Genomic DNA, 10,275 nt, shown 5'->3' with positions numbered 1-10,275 from the left:
TTTACAGTAAAAATTACTAACTTCATGCAATATAGATAACCCTCGCTGCTCGTCAAATGTGCTGCATACAAAATTGGAAGTCGGTGTTTTTTTAATACTACTCATGATTGGTATCTTTAAATCACAAATATTACTGACATATATTATTTTGTTATCATCAGGAAGCCCTATGCCCCCAATCTTTGGAGTTGACAAATGTGGGAAATGTTATAGTAGGCCTATATATTTTCAGCCGAAAGGTAGATCGAGAATTTTCTGTAAAGAAGGGGGAGATGTTTACCCATATTATGTATGACTTGTCCGTGAACAAGATTTTGGATTGTAGATTTAGTGTGGAAACCCTTGGTATTTCAAAACGTTAACTGAAGGATGTTATCTTAGTTGTGTCCATGAATTATTTGAGCCAAGCGATGTGTACGAACTTCAAATTTACAAACTTTCGTTTCATATCAGTTACGGTATATCTTCGTCGAGGGCATTGATTTTCTCTGACACTGGCGATTTACAATCAAATGATATGTTAGAGGAAATTGGTAGTTTTATGTTCTGGGTTAATGAATGATACATCTTTTGTTGCGTTGATTCGTAAACAGAATTAGACAGAAGAAAGAACATCCATTTTAGATATTGAATTTTTACTTTATATTTACCATTACATATTATCAGTTGAATATTGTTAGATAAAGTTAAATATAAATACCTCAGAGCAATCAAAAGCCTGGAACAATCTTCCTAGTTCATAAAGGATGCGGATTCACTAGACCCCTCAAAAATATCTTACAATAAAATTAATTTTGTTAAAGCCCGCTCACCAGGATTAAATTCACTGTTCTTTTTGTTCTTTCATATTTTTAATTCCTTTAGTTATTTTTATCAGCTGCTATGTGCCTCTTGCAGTTACCTGTACTACGTTTGATGCAAATGCTTTTTGTAAATCTCTATACGGTCTATCCCATCTCTTGTGATTTGTAATGTTCATGTTTTCGGAAGCGCTTTGTATATATCTGCTTTATGAACGTTCATTCTAAACTGTTTTGTTAAATAAATGTTTTTTATTTGTATTATCATTATAATCATTGTTATCATGTTCATTATTATAATTGATAATATTATTATCCTTATTTATATTAATATCATCATTATCATTACTGATATTATTATTACTATTATAAATATCATACCTTAGAAGATGCTGGGTCAGAAGGCAAAATTTTAAGGTCGTCAATATATATTTTTGTCCGTCAAAAGCTTTCCTAAAATACAATTATGAAATTATGTTATTCGTACATTTGCTATACTAATTCTAAGGAAATAAAATGTCTAGCACAACATGCGGGGATGCTCAGTCATTGGTTGTGTTTTCAATTTTATCAATCTCTGAAATAATTTTAGTGAACCCTTTGGTTCAATATTGTTTAGATGCAATAAAATATGTTAGTTGATGCTAAGTAACACGGCAAGATTTTAGGGTCGTCGAGAGGCATTTTTGTCCATCGAAAGCTTACATAAAATGTGTCATGATGTAATTGGTAGATTGGTATAGATTACTAATTCACTAGTATCATACGGGTATGTTTAATAAGTGGTTGTGTTTTCAATTATTTTAATCTCTGAAATATTTTTAGTAAGTAACTGAACATTTACAATTAAATAGAAGATTTTTTTTGGTAAAATTTTAAACGCATGTTGACTACGGTGTGATTTGTTATTATAAAGCGAAATAAAACAAGATTGCAAAGACTATCGAGAAATCAGCTGAAGTCACTTTCAGTAGTCCCGGAGGGAGGGGGACCCGGGCCCTCCCCCCCCCCCCGGGAAAAAAAACGTGTAAAAACACGTTAATTTTACCTTTTTTTTTTAGATGCCCCCCCCCCCCCTGGCGCTCAAGTGGGGAAGAGGGGGGTGCGGATTTTCACATTTTCGAGGGCCCCAAAAAACCATTAGTGCTCACTACCCCCCCCCCCCCTCCCCCAACTGGGCAAAATATTGGCCGGCACGATTTTCAAATTTCAGCACACTAAATTTCAAATTGATTTCAAATTTGGGCCCCCACCCCTAAGAAATCCTGGATCCACGCCAGGATTTTACCCCTTTAAACAAGACACAATTTTGTCGATCTGAGAGGAAAGAAGGTATCCATCAACGCCGCAAACGCCATATTGTGCAGATTCTGGATAAGTGTGAAATGATTTACCTTGGATCAGTCCAAGAAATTGCATCATCTCTTGGCGGCTTGGACTGGTCCAGAGATTTTGTCCAGCTGGAAAAGAGGGTAGCAGCTTGTGTTGTACATGGCCACTTCGGGAGGACACCGTGTTGGGAATCAGGAATGATCTTGTAACTTTGTGAATGACTTAGGAAGCTCAACCACAATTAGGCGTTCAAGCATTTTACAAGGTATTGAGCAAATCAATATTGGCCGATAATTTTTAATCCGGTTACGGTCACCGCTCTTGTGGAGCGGAGTCAAGTAAGACCTGGTTACTGAACCAATTATTATCAGACTTAAATTGAAAATTTTCGTTAGAATCGGAGTGATAGCAACGTCGGCAAGTTTGAAAAAGTCTAGGTCCGGGGAGATGCCATCAGGGCCAGGGGGCTTGTTAACTTTCAATCTTACTATACACCTAATAACATCTCCCTCGCTTATCTCAATACCTTTCAGAGGGGTCATTAGAAAATGGGACACGCAAGACTCATAATCGTCATTCCATGTTTCTGACTGTAGCGCAGAAAAGTTTCCTACAAAATGGTTCTTAAAAGCCTGAGCAATCATTGATACAGATTCGATCTGTTCATCATTGTTTGTAAAGGATGATACATTAGATTTCTTTCTTTGAGAGTTCACGAAAAACCAGAATCTGTTAGGATCACGGGCCGAATTTAAATTATAAAGTCTATTCATATCCTTGTTCAGTATTTGAAATATCTCCTACAATGATCTATTATGTTGTATATATTAGAAATCGCTTTGTGATAAGCACGTTTCTTTTTCCGGGAGAGATGGACGATATCTGCGGTGATCCATGGCTTGCGTCGCCGACCTTTTGCCTGGACAGAGGGAACTACATCACTAATGGCCGCATGCAATAGCATTGTAAAGTTATCCCTTGTGGCATCAATTATTATTATTATTTATTATTAATATCATTTTCATCGACATTGAGGTCCCATGGAATTGATTGAATTCATCAAGTCATGTTTGTCAGCCTTGTGAAATTGCCAAACCGAGCGAGGCAGTGTTTTCGCCTTATTGCTTAGGCCATTAAAAAATATACATGTTTAGCGTCCCCGCCCGCTTCTTTTTTTGGGGCCGCCTCCTTTTTTTTGGAATTTTTTTTGAATTTTTTTTAAAGAAAAAAAACATGAAAAACACTGCTAAAAGGGATCTATTTCTGATTGAAAAAAAACAACAAACAAACAAACCTGCTCCAGTGCTATCGAAGCCCCCGTGTGCAAGCGATGTTAATAAACTAACGTGTTAACGTACTTTTCCACTTCAAAGACTTGACGTTAATTACTGTCTTCATGCATGAAACTAATTCATTATTAAAGCGAGCATTAATAACTTTTAACATGAATGTACGAATAAATAAATAAATCTTCTTTATGTCCTTAGGGAACATTGCACTTTTTCATGCCGTGTGATAACATGAAATCGTGATAACATTCAAAGCTCCTCGAAATTGTGTACTTCCTTACAAAAATATGTGACAAGTAAAATAAAGTTGTCGCCACTCCCCGTCATTACGACACGATATTGTCTACTAAGAGCGTCTATTAAACTATTACAAGTCGTGTGAGAAGGAAAATTAAGAGAGTCATCATTTTTCTTTTATTGTCTACAGTTATTAATATGCAGGCATTGCACTATTACACATCCTGTCTTCTACATAAGATCGTGCAACGAAATCTGAGTACTTTACTTTGCGTTTGAGCCTTTATTCAAGAAATAAGCACGATTTCATAGCCATGTTGGAGATTATGATGCCATGATACTGCGTTACTTCCAGATTTTTTAATTTTAAATATTCTTATATGCAAAATAGGGCCTCGGTTAATATATACCGTAAATTCTGAATTAGTCGGCTCATATATTTTGTTACGCTCTTAGTGCAAGGCCGATATTACAAAATAACTTCTCTGACTGAACGGATCCTTACCATATTGAACAGCTGTCCTGGCGTTACATAAACGCAGTCAAATCTCATGCTCAAATCAGGAGAAGATGGTAAGCTAAAACCCATTGGACTACAACCTGGACTAGTGGCGGATCCAGGGGAGGGGAGGGGCCGGGGGCCCGCCCCCCCCCCCTTGAGAAAAAAAAATCTTGTAAAAACACGTGATTTTTACCTTTTGGGGGGGGGGGGTTGCAAATTTTAAAAGTTTGGAGGACCACAAAAAAAATGTGCTCATTATACCCCCACCCCCCCCCCCCCCCCCCCCCCCACGCACTAAGCGACTTTTCGGCCGGCACGATTTTCAAATTTTTCGGGAGCAAAAAAATAAAAAAATTGGGCACCCTCCCCTAAGAAATCCTGGATCCGCGCCTGACCTGGACAATTACTCACTAGGACAGCTACTCATCCGGACAGGTATCCTAGAACTATAAGACATGCACTGAATTAAAAACCTACGTTAGATATATTCCATTATATTGTAAAAAACAGAAGTATCTTAACTACATTAGAGGGTATAGTTATCTTAGCGAAAGCGAGTTAGGGTTAGTTGTGCGGATCCAGTTTTTGCTCTAATGATGTACTTTTCATGCACCATAGAATATGATTTAATGTTTTTTATCATCATTATTATTAGTAGTAGTAGTTAGTAGTAGTAATAATAGTAGTAGTATTACTATAGTAGTAGTAGTAGAAGTAGTAGTATATAGTAGTATAATTATTACTGTCATTGTTATTAATATCATTATTATCATTATTATTATTAATGTCTTAGTTTACATTGTTATCATGATTACTGTCTTGTATCTTGTTATGGTGATTTTTTTTATATAGTTTTTTTTTATAATTCAATCGAGTTTGTCACACCTAAATAATGTTCTTTATATCTTTTTCTTTTTACATGATCTTCTGCAGGCAGGAAAGCACTTAATTTTTCTCTTTCGTGTTACTTCGTTGGTGAGTATGATAAGCCCAAACCAAGTCGGAAAATAGTTTGTTTGGTAGGTCTTCATGCTGTACTTCGGCTATTTAATTCAGCCTACAAAATGTACAAAACTCCCCCTATTTATATCAGAAGTACAAAATAATATCTGCATAAAGAGAAACGATAAAGGAACATTTTTTTGAGAGACAAAGAGGGGAGAAAGGAGGGAAGAAGTGTGTGTGTGTGGGGGGGGGGGCGCGTGTGTGTTGTTTATCGGGAGAGAAAAAAGAGAGATAGAGAGAGAAAGAGAAAGGTGGGGAAGGGAGCAGGCACGGATCCAGGTCGCTCAGTGGGGGGGGGGGGGGGGGGTAGTGAGCACATCTTTTTTGGGGGGTCCTCGAAAATTTTAAAATTTGCACCCCCCCCCCCCCCACCCCCCATGAGCGCCAGGGGGGCCAACCCCCAAAAAGGTAAAAATCACGTGATTTTACATGATATTTTTCTCAAGGGGGGGGGGGGGGCGGGCCGGGCCAACGCCCCCCCCCCTGGATCCGCCACTGGAAGGGAGTAGGGGGGCGGTGTCGGATCTTTGTCTGACACTCATGACTTTCGTTATGCGCGTGGCGGGTTCGAGTCCCGCGCTGAGCGGACAGAAATGCAAAAGTGATTGTCGCAGCGTAATCCCCTCTGTTCTCGATGCAGGCTCCAGTTTATGGGGAACATCTCCATTCCTCGGACAGAACGTTAACGGCCCCGCTTGTAGGGGAGTCACACTCTATATGCACTAGGTTTCACCATGGTAATGCAAAATTTAAATTTCATGATCCAATCCTGTTGAAATATTCCCAAAACTTTGTATTACCTATAATACTCTACACTTCTCGCAAAGAGTAGGGTGTAAATCTGATCTTTAGTGTGCCTGCATACACAACTGGGAATCTAAATTACATACAGATCTTTGGGATAGGCTGCATAGCCCTTTGATGATTACCAGAAGAAGAAGAATAAGAATAATTAAAAGAGAGAGAGAGAGAGAGAGAGAGGGAGAGAGAGAGAGAGAGAAAGAGAGAGAAAGATAGAGAGAGAGAGAGAAAGAGAGAGAGAGAGAGAGAGACGGAGAAACCAAAAAAGAAACGGGATGGCGAGATTGGCACTATAAAAGTTTAGTCCGGAACGGTATAAACATTAGCCAACAGAAAATTTGGTCATGATTTTATATTTCTTTATCTTAGGGTCGAGTTGTACATGTATCCTAAGGATAGTGTGTGGTACACCTATCAGTGAGGCTGGGAACGAAGTAAAGCTAATTCCAAAACTAGTCGATCCTGGAACAGTTTTAGAGTACCAACCAGCCATCCCCAAAACTCTTGGCAATCACCTCTCTCCAAAGCTTTACGTGTGCTATCAACCAGGTGAGTGTGCCACTAGATGTCATAACTAATACTAATACTTATATTGATAATGATAATTTTGATAAACTATTATTAGACAAGGGTATCAAAATTCAATGCTTGAAAACATTCGAAGTAATGATTATTATCAATTACCTTCATAGCAATTTTAGGTCTTAAAAAGGACACTAGAAATGTCATAAATAAGAATAAGAGCAATAACCATGCAATTTGCAGGCATTTTGCGGTCTTAAACAGGAACTCAACTATCCCTTTAATTTCTGCTTTCTTCATTGTCAGGTGCCCACGTCTATTTAGTACATGAAGATGAGAAGTTAATCGAGAAGGCATACGTCCAGCCCGGTCACTCCTTCACGAAAAGCAAGTTCAAAACACTAGAATTCAAACCTGCTCATCTAAACGTAGACCACATCGCCTTCGACCACGAGAATGAACTCGTCTACTCGTACTATGAAACTCTTGGACACATCGAGATTTATAAAGAAAATGGATTGTATGTTGCTACCAAGGCTATAGTGAACAAGAGTGAGGGCATTTGCTTTGATATTTATAATTGAAATATTAATTTTATTTGTTTACTTTCTCATTCATTTATTCATTTATTGAATTGGTATTTTTTTATCAGGGTAGGCCCGTTAGAAGTTAAAATGCTTTCGAAGCTGTGGTCGCCGCACAACATAAACAATACAGTAGACATACATGTACATAAGTTACAAGGTGAAATAATAATCAGTATATCTTTTCCCGGTAAATTTAAAAGTACTGAAATAAGAAATTAAATCAACATGACTAGAGGCCGTGGCGGAGCGCCCAAACACCTTATCAGGTACCTATAAAGTGCCCCTTTTTTTTTACATATGAAAGGTGACCTCTTTTACTTCAAATAAGTACCCGTTCCACATTACAATAGTGCCTCTTACCACCTCTGATAAGTATCCCCTTCACCTATGATAATTGCCCCTATTCAAATCTGCGAGGTGCCCTCTTTTACTTCAACAATTGCCCTTTTCTTTCGTAATAAGTGCACCTTCCCCTTTACGATAAGTGCCCCTTTTCATCTTTAATGATTGCCACTTCTCACCTCTGATAAGCGTCCCTTTTTATTTTGACAAATGCCTCCCTTTTCTATCTAATAAGTGTCCTTTTTCCTTATGATAAATGCACGTTTCTTTTTTCAGTAAAAGCCACTCCCCCTTCTCTTGAATGCCCTTACTGACACCTCTGCTAGAAGCCTGTATTAAAATCTTATAGGTGCCCCTTGTCCTTGATAAGTGCACCTTTTCAGGTACAGGAAGTGACCCTTCACCTCTTATAATAGCCTCTTTTAAAATCTGAGAGGTGTCCCTTATCTTTTGACAAGTGCCTCTTTTCCTATGTATGCCCTCTTTTCAGTCTTATAAGTGCTCCTTTTCATCTCTATATGAGTGTCCTGATGCAAATTTGTGCCCCTTTTCATCTCTGATAAGTGTCCCTTTTATTTTGACACGTGCACCTAATCCTTTCTGATTAGTGCCATTTTCCTTCTGATAATTGCCCCCTTTCATTTGCAATAACTAAGCGCCCCATTTCGCTCTCATTGGTGATTTTCTTTTCATCTCTGGTGAGTGCCCCTTATTAGATGCGAGAAATGCCCCATTTTCACTTCTGAAAATTCCCTATTTTACTTTGACATTTGCTCTTTTTCTTTTCTAATAAGTGTCCTTTTCCTTTGGATATGTGCCCTCTTATGCTTGCACAATAAAAGTGTGCTCTTAATTTAAAGCGACTAAGAGCAGCTACTTTGTCGTCTTGAGAATACTCTGGGATGGACAGGTGCGAAATATAAATTTAGCTATTATCAATATTATCTTTATCATTAGTAGTGTTATTATTATTATAATCATCATTTATATTATTATTAATATCATTATCATTAACAGTATTTATTACTTGGTTTGGTTGATTCTTAGCCCTTGTGGTGATGCGCCTTGATTCGAAGAATCACATCCTTTACTGGCTCGCTCGGATTTTTACGGGACAACGCAGAAGCTTTTAGAATAAGGTTGAATGAAGAGATTGGGATCGAACCATTTGACATCGGTGGCGAATACAACGATCTGGCCATCGACAGTGAGGGGTAAGTTACGGACTTAAAGAAACTACACGGTCAGTTAGAAGAGAGAGTAGGAGAGAGAGAGAGAGAAAAAAACAAAGGAGAGATTTCGAAAGAGAGAGAAAGTGTGGGGGGACCAAAAAATGGCACTTTCTAGAAAAAAGGGGCACCTACAAAGGGAAACCTCAAGGCGAAAATATACAACTTGTATACATTGGTAGGCCCTTTATCCCCTACACTGTTAGTAGATTAACAGGGATCAGTGCAGTGTTAGTTTCTCTCTTTACATGGTCGAAGATACTGCTTAAGCTTTACACTTTATAATTTCAGCTTTTCAATGTCTGTTACTCTCACGTAAGCTTATTTTTCTGATCAGACAGTTAATTTGATGTCTTCAAATAAGTATGTTTGTGGTTTGATAATCAAGTCTTTTAAACTTAACTAGCGCCTGAAGAATGAATCAAAGTTTGTGTCTTTTATTTTCTGTTTAAGGTCTGTGTACTTAATCGGTAATGGGATTTTGAGGATTCGTGAAGGCTGTCCCGTTGATTATTTAAGGGCTGAGAACTTTCGCCTTACTCCCGTGGACATTGACGATAATGGTGAGTGATCGAAACAGGTAGTCTGCCCTCCTGTGGCTGCAATCTTTTTCACAAAATATGTGTCTGCGTTGATGGGCAATAGCTACCGTATCGATATGACTAAAGTGAAGACACAGGTGGCATCAGAGGCGGCGGACCGGGGGGGGGGGGCAGGGGGCACATTGCCCCCCACTTTTTCAAGTACCCCAAAAGTGCCCCCTTTTCCATAGGAAAAGTGCCCTTTAACTTTGTAAGAAGCGCCCCTTTTTACATCAAAAGTGCCCCTATTAATTTTTAAAAGTGCCCCCTCCCCTTTCCACCTCTGATATGTGCCCCTTTTATTTTGACACGTACCTTTTTTCCCTGACCAGTTCTCAGTTTCCTTTGCAATAAGTGTCCTTTTTAATCTATAGTAAGTGCCCCTTTTTGGGTATAAGAAGCGCCCCTATTCACTTTTGTTAAGCGCCTCCTTCACCTCTGATAATTGCCCTATTCAAATCTTAGAGGTGCTCCTTTTACTTTGACAATTGCCCCTTTTCCTTTGTAAGAAGTGCCCCTTTCCATTTTAATAACTACCTCTTTTTAACTCGGATGTGCGCACCTTATATTTTCACATGTGCCTCCTTTCCTTTCTAATAAGTGCCCCTTTTCCTTATGATAAGTGCCCCCATTTAACAAAGAGCCCTTGGCCTTTTCATAAATGCCCCTTTTCACCTACGAAAATAGTACTTTTTCATTCTCCTACTAGTGCCCCTTTTCATGTCTGTTAAATTACCCTATTCAATTCTGAGAGATACTCGTTTTATTTTGACAAGTGCCCCCTTTTCCTCTCTCTCAAGTGCCCTTTTCATCTCTAATAACACCCCTTTTATTTTAACACTTACCCCTTTTCCTTCCTTAATAAATGCTTCTTTTCCTTCATAATATCCGCTTTTCGTAAAAGCCCCCTTTCACCTCCAATAAATGACCCTATCAAAATCTGATCGGTGCTCATATTCTTTCAACAAATGCACATTTCCTTTTATTATTAGTGCCCCTTTTTCATTCTCATAAGTGCCTCTTCCATAATGGTGTGTGCCCCTTTTCA

The sequence above is a fragment of the Strongylocentrotus purpuratus genome, unplaced genomic scaffold, assembly GCF_000002235.5.
Source record: "Strongylocentrotus purpuratus isolate Spur 01 unplaced genomic scaffold, Spur_5.0 spur5_scaffold_6, whole genome shotgun sequence".
NCBI classification, from domain to species: Eukaryota; Metazoa; Echinodermata; class Echinoidea; order Camarodonta; family Strongylocentrotidae; genus Strongylocentrotus; species Strongylocentrotus purpuratus.
Note: the sequence above shows the minus strand (reverse complement) of the source record.